The following is a 12,296-nucleotide window of genomic DNA, read 5'->3' as shown; positions in this document are numbered from 1 at the left end:
ATGACTCAAAACAAGGAAGTGAGGGGTAATGTGAGCCAATGAAGGTTCAGTACCTAGGCTCTGAAAGTGCTAATGTAGAAACCAGTGGAAATACTGCTCCTTTCAGAAAGCAAAGTAGAAAGAAAAGCGGACAAAGAAAGGGGAATCCTAAGGATTTTTTCTTGGTGCCTTCACAAATCCATGAGCATGTAATGTCTCATCATCAAGGGTGTTCTTCATAGGGCTAGCAATGCAATGCCCTATGGGCCCCAGGAAGGGTTGCTTTAGCAGAGATATTTTTATTTTTGCCACCTGATGAAAGTGCCAGTGTGAGGGCGTTTTGAATGTGTGAGGTTGAGTGAATTGTATAGTGAAATGAAGAGAGACTAAAAAGAGGTATTCAACTGGACTTTAAACTGATGGTTTCCTTGGCAGGTTTAAAAAAAACATAATTTGGTACGGGCGACTACAGGGAGGTAATGTATCCAAGTAGCCTAAATCTGTGAATGTGGTCAGGTCAACGTGTTTCTTGCCTGTTGGCCCAAAAAGTATCTGTACCACTTCTTCAGGACCTAAAAAGGGAGAGCTAACCCTACCCCACATCTAAGATGTGATATAAAGTGTAGGTAATCCCCTAAAAGAAAATACCTTTGTTCAAAAGGTTTAAAATTGATCGGCCAACTTAGAAAAAAAATGAGAAAATGAAGAAAGTACACAGTAAACAAATGTTTTGCATGTATGGGCCAATGTGTCTCCAGGATCGCTTTTCCGGGACACTGTATGTGCATGCTATTGTTATGGCTGATCAGTCGCCACAATGTGAAGGAAGTAAAAAACACACTAGTACATGCAATATAACAGAACAGGCAAGTGGACATACAGGTAACAGACAACATGAAACCAATCTGTGTTGATGTTACACAGTGTATCACAAGTTGTCCTCAGGAGTGAGTGAAGGGTCTTACCCTTTGGATCAGTGACCCATAGGTCAAAAGCAGAGTGTAGCACTCAGCTGCTAACTGTGGAAAGAACAATGATAGTCAACATAAAGAAACAGCAAGTCAAGGGGACCCAAATTGCCTTGGGGTGAGAAAAAAAAGAAAAACAGAGAGTTTTCAAGAGATGCAATCATACTCATGTGGTTTCTGTGCAGAGAGCGCAGGAGACCTACCATCCTCTTTTCATCTGGATTGAGACTGAGCAGGGGAGAAGACCCATCTTTTAAGGTGCAGGTAATTGTAGTGATTGTCCTTGGGTGGGGTGCATGCGACCGTGGTAAGGAGTGATGACGCACTGGGCCCCTTGAGATTCCTGAGCCATGATTCGCTTTAAAGTGTACCCAGAAACTGAAGGACCTCCTGGTAAACACCAGACCTCATATTCAACAGTCCCACATGCAGAACACCTTGTGGGCCTTACCACCTGTCACTGGGCACTATCCCTGTGGGTCCTACGGGGTATGCCCACTGACTAAACATTCCTAAAAGGTCAGGTTGGGTCCCCAAATCGCCTGGAAACAGAAAAGTCACAGTAACTACAGTACAAAAAACTGTGTTTACCTGATCACCTGCCTTTGTGGCCTTCATTACGCGGGAATGACCACGAGCGCTATTGAACCAAGAATAATGGAGCACTGGAGCAACATATGCTGCAGACACAGCACTACAAAAATGTGCCATCACTTTTCCAACTCCAACTACTCTCCAGATGACCTCCGGCATATAATTTTGGAAGCTATTAATTCATGGAGCCCTTTAAACCTTTTCAGAATGGAGCAAGGGTGGATTTTATGCCTCTCCACCAACAACAAAGGTTTGAAAGATGAAATCCTCTAGTGGAAGGTGTAATTCAGTCCCCTGTGAAATCAGATACTCTCTTGCTATGGCTGGATTGACATTTTCTTCATACATGGGACCTGATATACCATATCACCATTGACACTGATAGAGCAAGAATTTGCATATTACGCGACTTGCTCGATTCATGAACCTCGAATCCGTTATAACCAGGTAACCCAAAATTGTTTGTTCTACTAATTTCATTTATTTTGGGGTATGCGTGCATCTTAGAGACGCTTGCCTATGTGTTTTACTAAAACGAATAACTCTCGTTATTAAAATGGCCGCTGCTTTGAAATTTGCTTCTGCGCATGCGTTAGTCATACTCACGTGACATGACGTAGTTGGAGTCTTGGAGGGAAAGGGTGCGCATGCGTAATACAGTTAGGATGGCTGATCATCGTATTAACGTGGTGAAGCTTGTGCAGATGCTCTCGTGTTATTGTGTATTGCACTAAAATATAATCGCATAGTATATTTTTATAGTGATAAATCATAAGTACACAATCATGTTATGTAGTTTATTCATTTATTTCTATGTTTTAATTTGTTTTCGCTTACTTTCCATGTATCCTCTGTATGGAGGGGTGATGGGGTGCTTGGGAGTCCATTTTGGAGTGCAGTACTGCGCAGGACCAGAAGTAGCGAGGTGGCATTGACACAGCGCCAAGAGAAAGTCGCTGCCAAGACGTGCCTGGGAAGATGCACCTTCACCCAGCCAGAGAAGCTGAAAATCTGTTACATTATTAACAATGTATTTCTTCCTATTGTATTCAGTGCGACTTCTCATGGGAACCCCAATCTTGCTAGGCGGTACCCAAAAATGTAAATTGAGCCTTACAATAGTCTGTTCTGATTGGTGTGTTAACCTAGCCTACTTTGGGACCAATCGAAATTGGGGATTCTGACACTTTGCAACATTTGTGGGTGGTACACTGACCCGAAAACAGTATAACTAGCCTAGGTTTGCTATAGAATTTGTCCGACTTGTCCGAATAGCTGACCTGTCACTGACCCATCGCTCTCAATAGGTGACTTGATACAGTGGTGCTGCGGAGCACTCTGTCCGAATTTGACCATAGACTCAAAGGTTTTACTAAACCTTAAGTGCTGGCGGAGCACTTTGCTGGGAGGTTCGCTAACCCAATCGGGGTTCTGACTGATATCTGCAGAGAGGGTGGAGCGCAGGCGTTGCTTCCGAACTGCGGGTGCTGGTCGTGTCCTGGTGGTCCTGTCCTGATCCTAATTGGGGTATCCTGTCCTGTCCTGGGGTGTCCATTCTGCACCTGCTGTCCCATTGAGGGGTATCCTTCCTTGAGGGTTTTCCTGTCCTTGACTGACCCGTGGCCAGGGTTGGTTTTCACACCATTCTAGGTAAATATATTGCTAAGAACTCTGAAACTGCACCTTTCTATTTTTCTGTCTTTGCTTCAATAAAGACATACCTTTGCATACGTAAATTTTCCATGCTTTTCGCAATCTACTATATGACGAATCAAAGTATATATCTTCCATAGCATGTTCCTATGTTCCCTTACCTTTTAGAGTACAAATCTTTCCATACTGTTTATGAATTAAATGTGTAGTACAATTTTTCCTAAATACTGAACTGAAGTTATTACGTTAGAACTATAACGTGTTCCACTTTTCTACCCTTCCTATAGATATATAGGTTACCCTAGAGTCTCACTCATGAAATATGTCCCAATGGTAAAATCTGATACGTGCATAATAATTCCTACCATTTAGTATACACCCTTTGAATTTCATGTTTCGGTTATTTCTTGTTTCCTCATTATAGATTTTAAATGGTTGCCTGTATACTCTTCCTTTATGGTTATGTACTCTTCGTTATTCTGATTATAGATTGCCTTATTGCTATAAACTGTATGATTGCAGAGTCTGAAATCTAATATAAACTTTTAAAACTTCCCAGTTGTCCGTGGTCATTTCAATGAATACAAAGTAAAGTATATGAATTTGGTATTTTGCAATTTGCCTGCCTTTTTCTTTCACAGCTAGCTCCCTGATCTATCGTGATCATAGGTACCCGTAACGGTGGATGGTAAGTCGGGTACATTGGAACCAGTAGGAAGGAATCAGGGATACTGATGGTAGAATTGTGAGGTCATCCGATTAATGTATATGATGAATTGAATCTTATGGGCCGAAAAATATATGGTGAAATTATTGGTCGGGTGACCCACGATCTCTATCAGTTTTTTTCTGGTAGCAGAAGAAATGGTTAGGGACTAGTTAAAGTTAGGTAGGACTAGTTAAGCTAGATAAGTTGGAGGCTGCTAAAAAGTTTTTTTTTTTTCGTGTTTTTGCTGCTATGAAAAGTGAAGCCATTCAGGTGAACTGATCACTCGCATGAAATGTTTTTGCTTTGAAAAATTATGAAATGTTTTAAACTGTTTTTTTATTATTGTACTGATATATGTATTAACACAATTGTAAGTTACTGTTAAATGTTTTGTTGGGAATCCCCGGGGAATTGAATAGCGAGTGGTGAATAGAATCCACTCGTTGTGAGGTCACTGACTCTAAGGAAAGTTGGTGCAGGTTAGGTAGAACTGGAAGCACTAACTAGGGTTTTTTTTTCGAATGCATGTTTGAATAACTGTTAAGCAACGAGATCACTGGCAAAACTTCTAGCGTGATACAACCTATTTAGGGTCACATTGGAAGGAGTAGCAGGTTCGTCGGAGCTTGTGTGATAGCAAAGGGGTTCGCGGGTGAAACTTTAGACTTAGCAAATATCCCAGAAAGCGGATGAGTCTGAGGAAGTAACAGGTTCCCTAATGCTAGAGTGAAGGATAGGCGGAAGAGATCTATCCGTAGCGTGTGAAAAGTAAATGGAAGTAGTTTACTTGCAGTGAAACAAAAACTATTCTGTCTAGACACTTGAGTACAGTGGCGAATGTGTATTCGTTGTTAAATAACAAAGCACAAGCACTTTTAGAGAGAAATTTAGTTGCCGTTACCTTGTGAAGGAGGGGGTCAGTTGCGAAGCTGCTCTGACGTCACTCCGTGCCGCGCTGGGATTGGTAGACGCAGCGGGTGTGTAGCGGAGCTGAAATTGTAAAGGAGGGGTGAGTGCCGAAGCGTGAGAACTGTCTCGCGAAAAGGCCGCGCATCCATTGGTCGAGAATATTTGAATTTGTGCATTTCATTGGTCGCACGGACTATAAGAGAAACGTTTAGATTGGAAGTGATTTTGTAAACAAAGAGTTGCTCGAAGGAAATTATATGTGGCATACGTACAGACCGCATACTAGACCAGATCCAAGGCATTTAGGGTTTGAGAACGATCAGTGGAAAGGACATAACACCGACATTATGTACGGAAATAAGAGAAAAATATCCCTTGTAAATAAGGTGAAAAATTATTTCAAAAAGGACAAACCAATTAGGACTCGAGAAGGTGTTGTCATTCCGCCACCAAATACTCCCGCATCTTTTATGATGTTTGATAAAGGGTACCACTCGTGTGTATGGTTGGAAAACTGGGCGGAATACACGAAAGATGACGGAGTATTGGCTTTTCCGTTAGAAGGTACATTTAACGGCAGGATTCTATTTAATTTGAGAACCCGAATGAATGACTTACATCCCAGACCTAGACTAACGCAGTATGAAGCACTAGAGGAATGGGAAATCGAGGCTTTCGAAAGGGATAAGCCCCGAATGGATAAAGGATTAACAAAATTTTATCCAAAATTGAAACAAGAAATCCGAGACAAAAAGATGAAACAGTGGAGACAGAATATGATTGTTGAGGGACTGTTTCCAATGATGCCAGCGGGTGGTCCTCCCGGGGGAACAGAAAAATGTAAACATTGGGTGCCCATTGGAGAGTCGGATGATGAATTGTTAGATGACATGTGTATGAGAAGTCCGCCTCCTTATAATGAAGGACACCGACCTTCTAGTGAAGGGGATAATTCTCGAAGACCTCCGCCTCAGGAAGAGGCCAGATCTGTAAGTGTAGGAGGGGGTTGTCATATACCTCCCTATACTGAAAGCCTAGGACCCATAGATCCCAGAGATATTTATCCAAAAAGACCCACTAGTGCGGAGGCAAGATACTCGCGAGAAAGGGGTTCTTGCGCTAGACTTCCCTATGAAGGTGAGGAAAGACCATTAAGTTCAGGAATGCCGATTTTAAATCCTCTTTATGAAGAAGAACCAAGATCCTTAAGCACGGGAAGTTTATTTCCAAAACCTAATTATGGTGAGGGACCGAGAGAGACACATCCCACTGCCCCGAGTTATGCTCCAACTTTAACCCCACAGATATTACATGACAATTCAGTCGAAAGGATATTGGAGGACAGGGCACGAGATGCTCTAGCTAAACAGAGAGCTGAAATAATTCAGAAAATATCCCAGCTAAATACAAGTCCTGAGTCCTTAACCATCCCGGTTACTATTGGACCTGTGGTTCCATTGTATGGGGACCGACATGGGAGTCCAAAAACTCCAGTTATTACCCCGGGTATAGCCCAGCCGAGACCAGAGCCCTTAATTGTAGATGATCTAACAAGTGAATGTGAGTCTGAAGTTTCATTAATGGATTTGCCCATTAGGGACACCGGAAAGAGGATGCAGAAAAGACATAATCCTTTTAATACGAGAGAGATTCAAATGGAATCAGCTTCAGGTACTAAGAGTGTCACAGTAGTGACTCCTTAAGAAATTGAGATATGGAGTCGAGAATTCGAAAAACAAGTTCCTCAGTCGAAACCTTTAGATCTCTGCAAACTAAGGATAGAAATAGAAGAACTATTGGCCGGAAATGTAGGATTAGACAGACTAAATACTTACTCTGAAGAAGAGCTGCTGTTTATTTGTAAAAGTCTCACCCGAAATGTCCGAGTATTTCATGAAAAATTAACAGACACTGCTGCTAGTATGGGAATAGACATCTCAAAATCGAAACCCTTGCAGAAACCGTATAGAGCAGATTTCTCGGACAAAGATTTAGATAACCTAAATGTGTCTGGGAAAAAGGCACAGGTCAAAGAATTATTGACCGTGTTGCAGAAATGGGGAGATGTGGAAAGGTGGAAAGCCAGATGGGCCAGGAAGAAAGATGAGGCTAGATCCAAACAAGTAACTCCTGAATTTGTTTTAAGGGAAACTGACAAACCAGAGCAGTTGTGTCCTATGCGAGAAGTGCCAGGTGGAAAATATGTGCATGTTCCTTGGTCCAGACAGGATATTGTGTCCTTTATCAATGATTTCCCAAAATTACGAGAGAAGCCTGTGGATTGGTACAGGCAAGTGGAAAGATTTTTAAAGGTACAGAAATGCCTGTGGAAGGACCTGGATGGGTTCTTTGACATTGTGGTCCCTGTGGATTTATGGATCGAGTGTAAAATTGCCATAGCTTGGCCTAGTGAGGAATACCCGAGGGACTCCAAAACAGGGGAACCTTCTATTGAAGTAATGAAAAAATATGAACAAGTAATCCAACATCTGAAACTAAAAGTGCCTGCAAAAGAAACAGATTGGACCAAGATAGATAGAACCACGCAGGAAAGGGATGAGACTGTACATTCTTTTTATGAAAGATTACTACAGGTATTTAAGACATACAGTGGTATAGATAACATCGAGATGAAGGACATGACCCACTTCATTTACAGGTTTGTAAACGGTTTAAGACCCGAAATTTGCCAGTGGATCAAAGATAATAAAATTTGTTGGCAGTCAAAGAAAATGGATGAGGTCCTCCGGTACGCAAAGTACTGTGAGGATGAGATGGCAGAAAAGCGAAAGGCGTTGAAGGAGAAGGTGATGTGGGCACAAGTAAAGCTCGTAGAACAGCAGGAAAAGCAATTAAGTAAAATCAGTAAGAACACCCAAAATCAAGGCCCTGGGGGTGGGGGAAAGCCCAAAGTAAAAATGAGCAGAGAAGAAGCTAAAAAGAAATTCCCCTGCCATCAGTGCGGGGAAATTGGACATTGGCGAGACGAGTGTCCATATTTGCAACATGATAATACCCAATCCCCTGGTTTGATTTCACAGACGCAGAATGAAAAGGCAAGAAAGAACCAGCAGCAGGTAAAAACAATCCAAGTGCCCCGAGCGCCAAAACCAAATATTAAAGGGAAATCACCGCAGGGTGACGACATAGAAATCTGGGGAGGCAATGAGAACAGAAATGCAGCAACTTCGCAGTGTTTGTTAAATGACACTTTTTTCTGTGATGACCAGTACTGACGGGGCCTGAGAGGGGAGGACAAGGAGTGTGTACTTGGCGCCTCCTTGCCGGTAGACCAGTCAGGGCCATACATTGAAGGAAAGGTTGATGGAAATGATGTCACCTTCCTATTGGACACTGGTGCTACCCGTTCTACTGTGAGAACAGCGTACGTTCCAAACCTACCCCTCTCGGGAGAAGCAATCCAAGTAGTGGGTGTATCTAATCAACTAATTAGTACTCCCGTTACCGAGCCCATGGAGATCACAATAGGGAATTTTAAAGAAATGCACAGATTTGTCGTTTGTGATACCAGTCCTGTAAACTTACTGGGACGTGATTTGTTACGTTACGTTACGTTTTACGTTAAAATTATTTATATAGCGCACTTTCACCAGCGGTTTCATGGCGCTCAATGACAATAGCGGTGACCCGGGCGAAGGAATTATTGGTACGCAGATTGGAAGAGCAGAGTTTTCAGTAGTCTGCGGAAAGTGTCATAGTGGGGGCATAGGCGAAGTGAGGGTGGCAGAGAGTTCCAAGTAGAAGGGGCCAGAACCGAGAAGCTCAAACCACCATGCTTTTTCCGTTTGAATCTGGGGGCCACAAGGAGGTTGAGAGATGCTGAGCGGAGAGCTCTAGAGGGAATATGACGAGTCAAGACGGAGGAAATGAACGCGGGGGCTGTGTCCGAAAGGGCCTTGAAGGCTGAACATGCCAGCTTGAAGGTGCAGCGTTTGGAGACAGGAAGCCAATGCAAACTACGGAGGAGGGGGGTGACGTGCTGATGTTTAGGCTGGCTGTACCATCTTTTGCACACCAAAAGGCGTTGAAATTCAGACCCCAGACGAAGATGGCATCTACAAGTTAATGTTAATCAGACCTGACTCAGAGATTAAACGAATGACTATACAAGATTTACCTGAAGAACTCCAACAGACAGTGAAACCAGAGGTATGGGACTTTACTGGAAAGGATGTAGGATTAATGGCACATGTAGACCCCATACAAATAACCATGAAAGAAAATGCAGTTTACCCTAATACTAAACCATACAAAATGAGTGCAGAGGTGAGCGCAGGGGTTGCTATTGAAATACAGAAGTTGCTGGAAGCCAACATCATACAGGAAGTAATGAGTAGCCCATGTAACTCTCCCATTATTGGAATCAAGAAACCTAGTGGTAAGTACAGAGTAGTGCAGGACCTGAGAAAGGTAAACAAAATTGTGGTTCCTTGTTGTCCCATTGTCCCAAACCCAGCAGTGATCCTGTATCAGATTCCCTGGGATGCTGAATGGTTCACTGTGATAGACCTATGTCACGCATTCTTTTCGATCCCATTGCATCCAGACAGCAAGTTTATTTTCTCATTTGCTTTCAACAGTCACGTGTATGTTTGGAATCGTGTCCCTCAAGGGTACACAGAAAGCCCCTCTATCTTTAATCAGATCTTGAAAAAGTACCTTGAAACATTAGTTTTACCTGGAAAGTCTGTATTAGTGCAATACATATACGACCTCTTTGTGGCGTCTAAAAGTCACAAAGATTGTGTGATTGACACCATTGCCTTGCTGAATCACCTAGGCGAAAAGGGACATAAAGTGGCCCCTGAAAAATTACAGTTCTGTACAAAGTCAGTGAAATATGTGGGGCACCAGATAGAAAAAGGCATCAGAAAAGTCACCTCCGAGAGAGTCAGAATTATTCAAAAGATGCAATTACCCCGTACTCAGAAAGAGATCAGAATGTTCCTTGGGGTGGTAGGATACTGCAGACAATGGATTGTGGGATTTGCAGTCCTGGCAAAGCCTTTGATAAATATGACAAAGAAAGGAGCAAAAGACCCAGTGGAATGGGATGATGAAAGCTTAACAGCATTTACTAAATTGCGAGATTGCCTGTGTACGGCCCCTGCTTTAGGGATGCCTGACTATTCCAAAGAGTTTGCCCTGTTCTGTGACACTCGAGATAATTGTGCATTGTCAGTTCTAACTCAAGAGCATGGCCTAACTAAGCGCCCCGTGGCATATTTCTCTGCCACTTTGGATCCAGTGGCTGCTGGATTACCTGGATGTCTGAAAGCAGTAGCTGCAACTTGCACAAGTCTAGAACAGAGTGAATCCATTGTGATGGGACATCCTGTAACTGTATATGTTCCACATGCAGTTGTAATTTTACTGACCCGAACTAAGACACAGTATCTCACCCCTAGTCCGCTGACTAGATACGAGAGGATTCTCGTGGGTGCTGCAAATGTAGTCATTACTCGGTGTAATATCTTGAACCCAGCCACCTTGCTCCCTGATTCCATGATTGTAGAAGATGAGGGAGAGAACGAGCATGACTGCATTGACCTGACAGAGTGCAGTACAAAACCCCGCCCAGACATTAAAGAAACACCTTTGCCTGTACATGATGAGGAGTGGTTTGTAGATGGCTCATGCATGAGACACGAACTAGTGGGCCTAAGTGCCGCTTATGCTGTGGTCGCTTTGGACGGCATTAAAGAAGCATCATGTTTATTTGGAATAAAGTCTGCACAAGTAGCCGAATTGGTAGCTCTAATAAGAGCCTGCAAATTGGGGAAGGACAAAAGAATAACAGTGTATACTGACAGTCAGTACTGTTATGGGGTTGTGCATGACTTTGGCCAATTATGGCTACAAAGAGAATTCCTGACTTCATCAGGTACCCCTATTCGGAATGGAAGGGTTGTACAAGATTTATTAGAGGCAATCCAATTACCAAAAGAATTAGCAGTGGTCAAATGTGTTGCCCATAAGAAGGGCCTTGACGCTGTATCTTTGGGAAATCATTTCGCTGATGAAGTGGCCAAACAATGTGCTAAAGACCGCATGTCAATAAATATTAAACTGGGAGGGACTGGAAACAGCTGCCAACTTATGGTGTTTGAAGAAGTGCCTACCTGGGATGAAGTGAGAGAATGGCAGCATGCTGTGCCCTGGGAAGAGAAAGAAAAGTGAAAGGAACTTGGTTGTCGACCAAGGAGAGAGGATGGTGTCGTTGTGGGCCCAGATGGTATGCCTGTGTTACCTAGACACCTGCTCTCCTCTATGGCGAGATTGATACATGGGAATTCACACGTTGGTAGGGACGCCATGGTTCTGGTTTTCCAACAGACATGGTATAACCCGAAGTTCAGGAAGGTGGCAGAGTCACTCTGCCAGAGGTGCTTGACATGTCCGCAGTTCAACGCTGGCAAAAGAACAGTAGTTGAACTGGGGAAAATTGGAAAATCAGGGGGTCCCTTTGTGAGAGTACAGATTGATTTCATCACCATGCCTCGTTGTGAGGGAAAAAGATATGTCCTTGTCATTGTCTGTCTGTTTTCCAAATGGGTGGAAGCCTACCCTGCCAAACAGAGTGATGCCATGACTGTAGCCAAACTGTTGCTGAAAGAATTGATACCTAGGTTCGGGGTTCCAGTCACTATTGAATCAGATAGAGGAAAACATTTTCAGAATGAAGTAATCGATCAGCTCTGTAAAGCATTCGGGATCACACAAAAGCTGCACTGTGCATATCGTCCAGAGGCTTCTGGAGTAGTGGAACAAATAAATGGCACGATTAAAACGAGATTAGCAAAAATGAGTGACTCTACTGGCATGAACTGGGTAAATGCCTTACCTCTTGTTCTGATGGGACTCAGAAGTATTCCAGACCGAAAAACAGGCCTGAGCCCCCATGAGATCCTGATGGGATGAGTGATGAGACAAGCATGGGTACCAGGATACAAACTGTTAAGCATTTCTGATGATTTGGTACTTGAGTACTGCAAACAACTAGGTGACCAAGTGCGTTCTATCTCTCGCCAGATTGGGGAAGACGCCGTCGCCAATCCAATGACTCCAGTTCACAAATTGGTCCCTGGTGACTGGGTCAGAATCAAGAAACATACTCGTTCGAGTTGCCTTGCACCGAGGTGGGGAGAAAAACGCCAAATCATTCTGGTGACCACGACAGCGGTGATATGTGCAGGCGTTCCTAAGTGGATCCATGCCAGCCATACCAAGAAGGTGATTCCAGACAAAGAAAAGGGGTCTGCAGACGTTGGTCCTGAAGTAGCTGAAGACGAACAACCGAGCACCAGTCAAGATGATTTGATACCAATAATAGACCTTACTGAAGACCCAATCAGAACCTACGAAGATAGAGAGTGGAATAGAGAGGACGAGTTAGGTACAGGCGAAGACCCCCAGATTATTGAGATTCACGTCAAATCTGAGGACGAAGAGGAAGGTCAGAC

The 12,296-nt window shown here is 43.4% G+C and overlaps 1 protein-coding gene across 1 annotated transcript in view; it reads right to left on the bottom strand.

Moving 5' to 3' along the window:
• Positions 1-12,296, bottom strand: part of LOC144791673 (maestro heat-like repeat-containing protein family member 2A) — a 77,369-nt gene that overhangs the window by 26,205 nt on the left and 38,868 nt on the right. The window lies entirely within an intron of this gene.

Source organism: Lissotriton helveticus, chromosome 11 (genome assembly GCF_964261635.1).
Source record: "Lissotriton helveticus chromosome 11, aLisHel1.1, whole genome shotgun sequence".
In the NCBI taxonomy this organism is placed as follows: domain Eukaryota; kingdom Metazoa; phylum Chordata; class Amphibia; order Caudata; family Salamandridae; genus Lissotriton; species Lissotriton helveticus.
The sequence above is the reverse complement of the archived record's forward strand: the minus strand, read 5'-3'. Positions and strand labels throughout refer to the sequence as shown.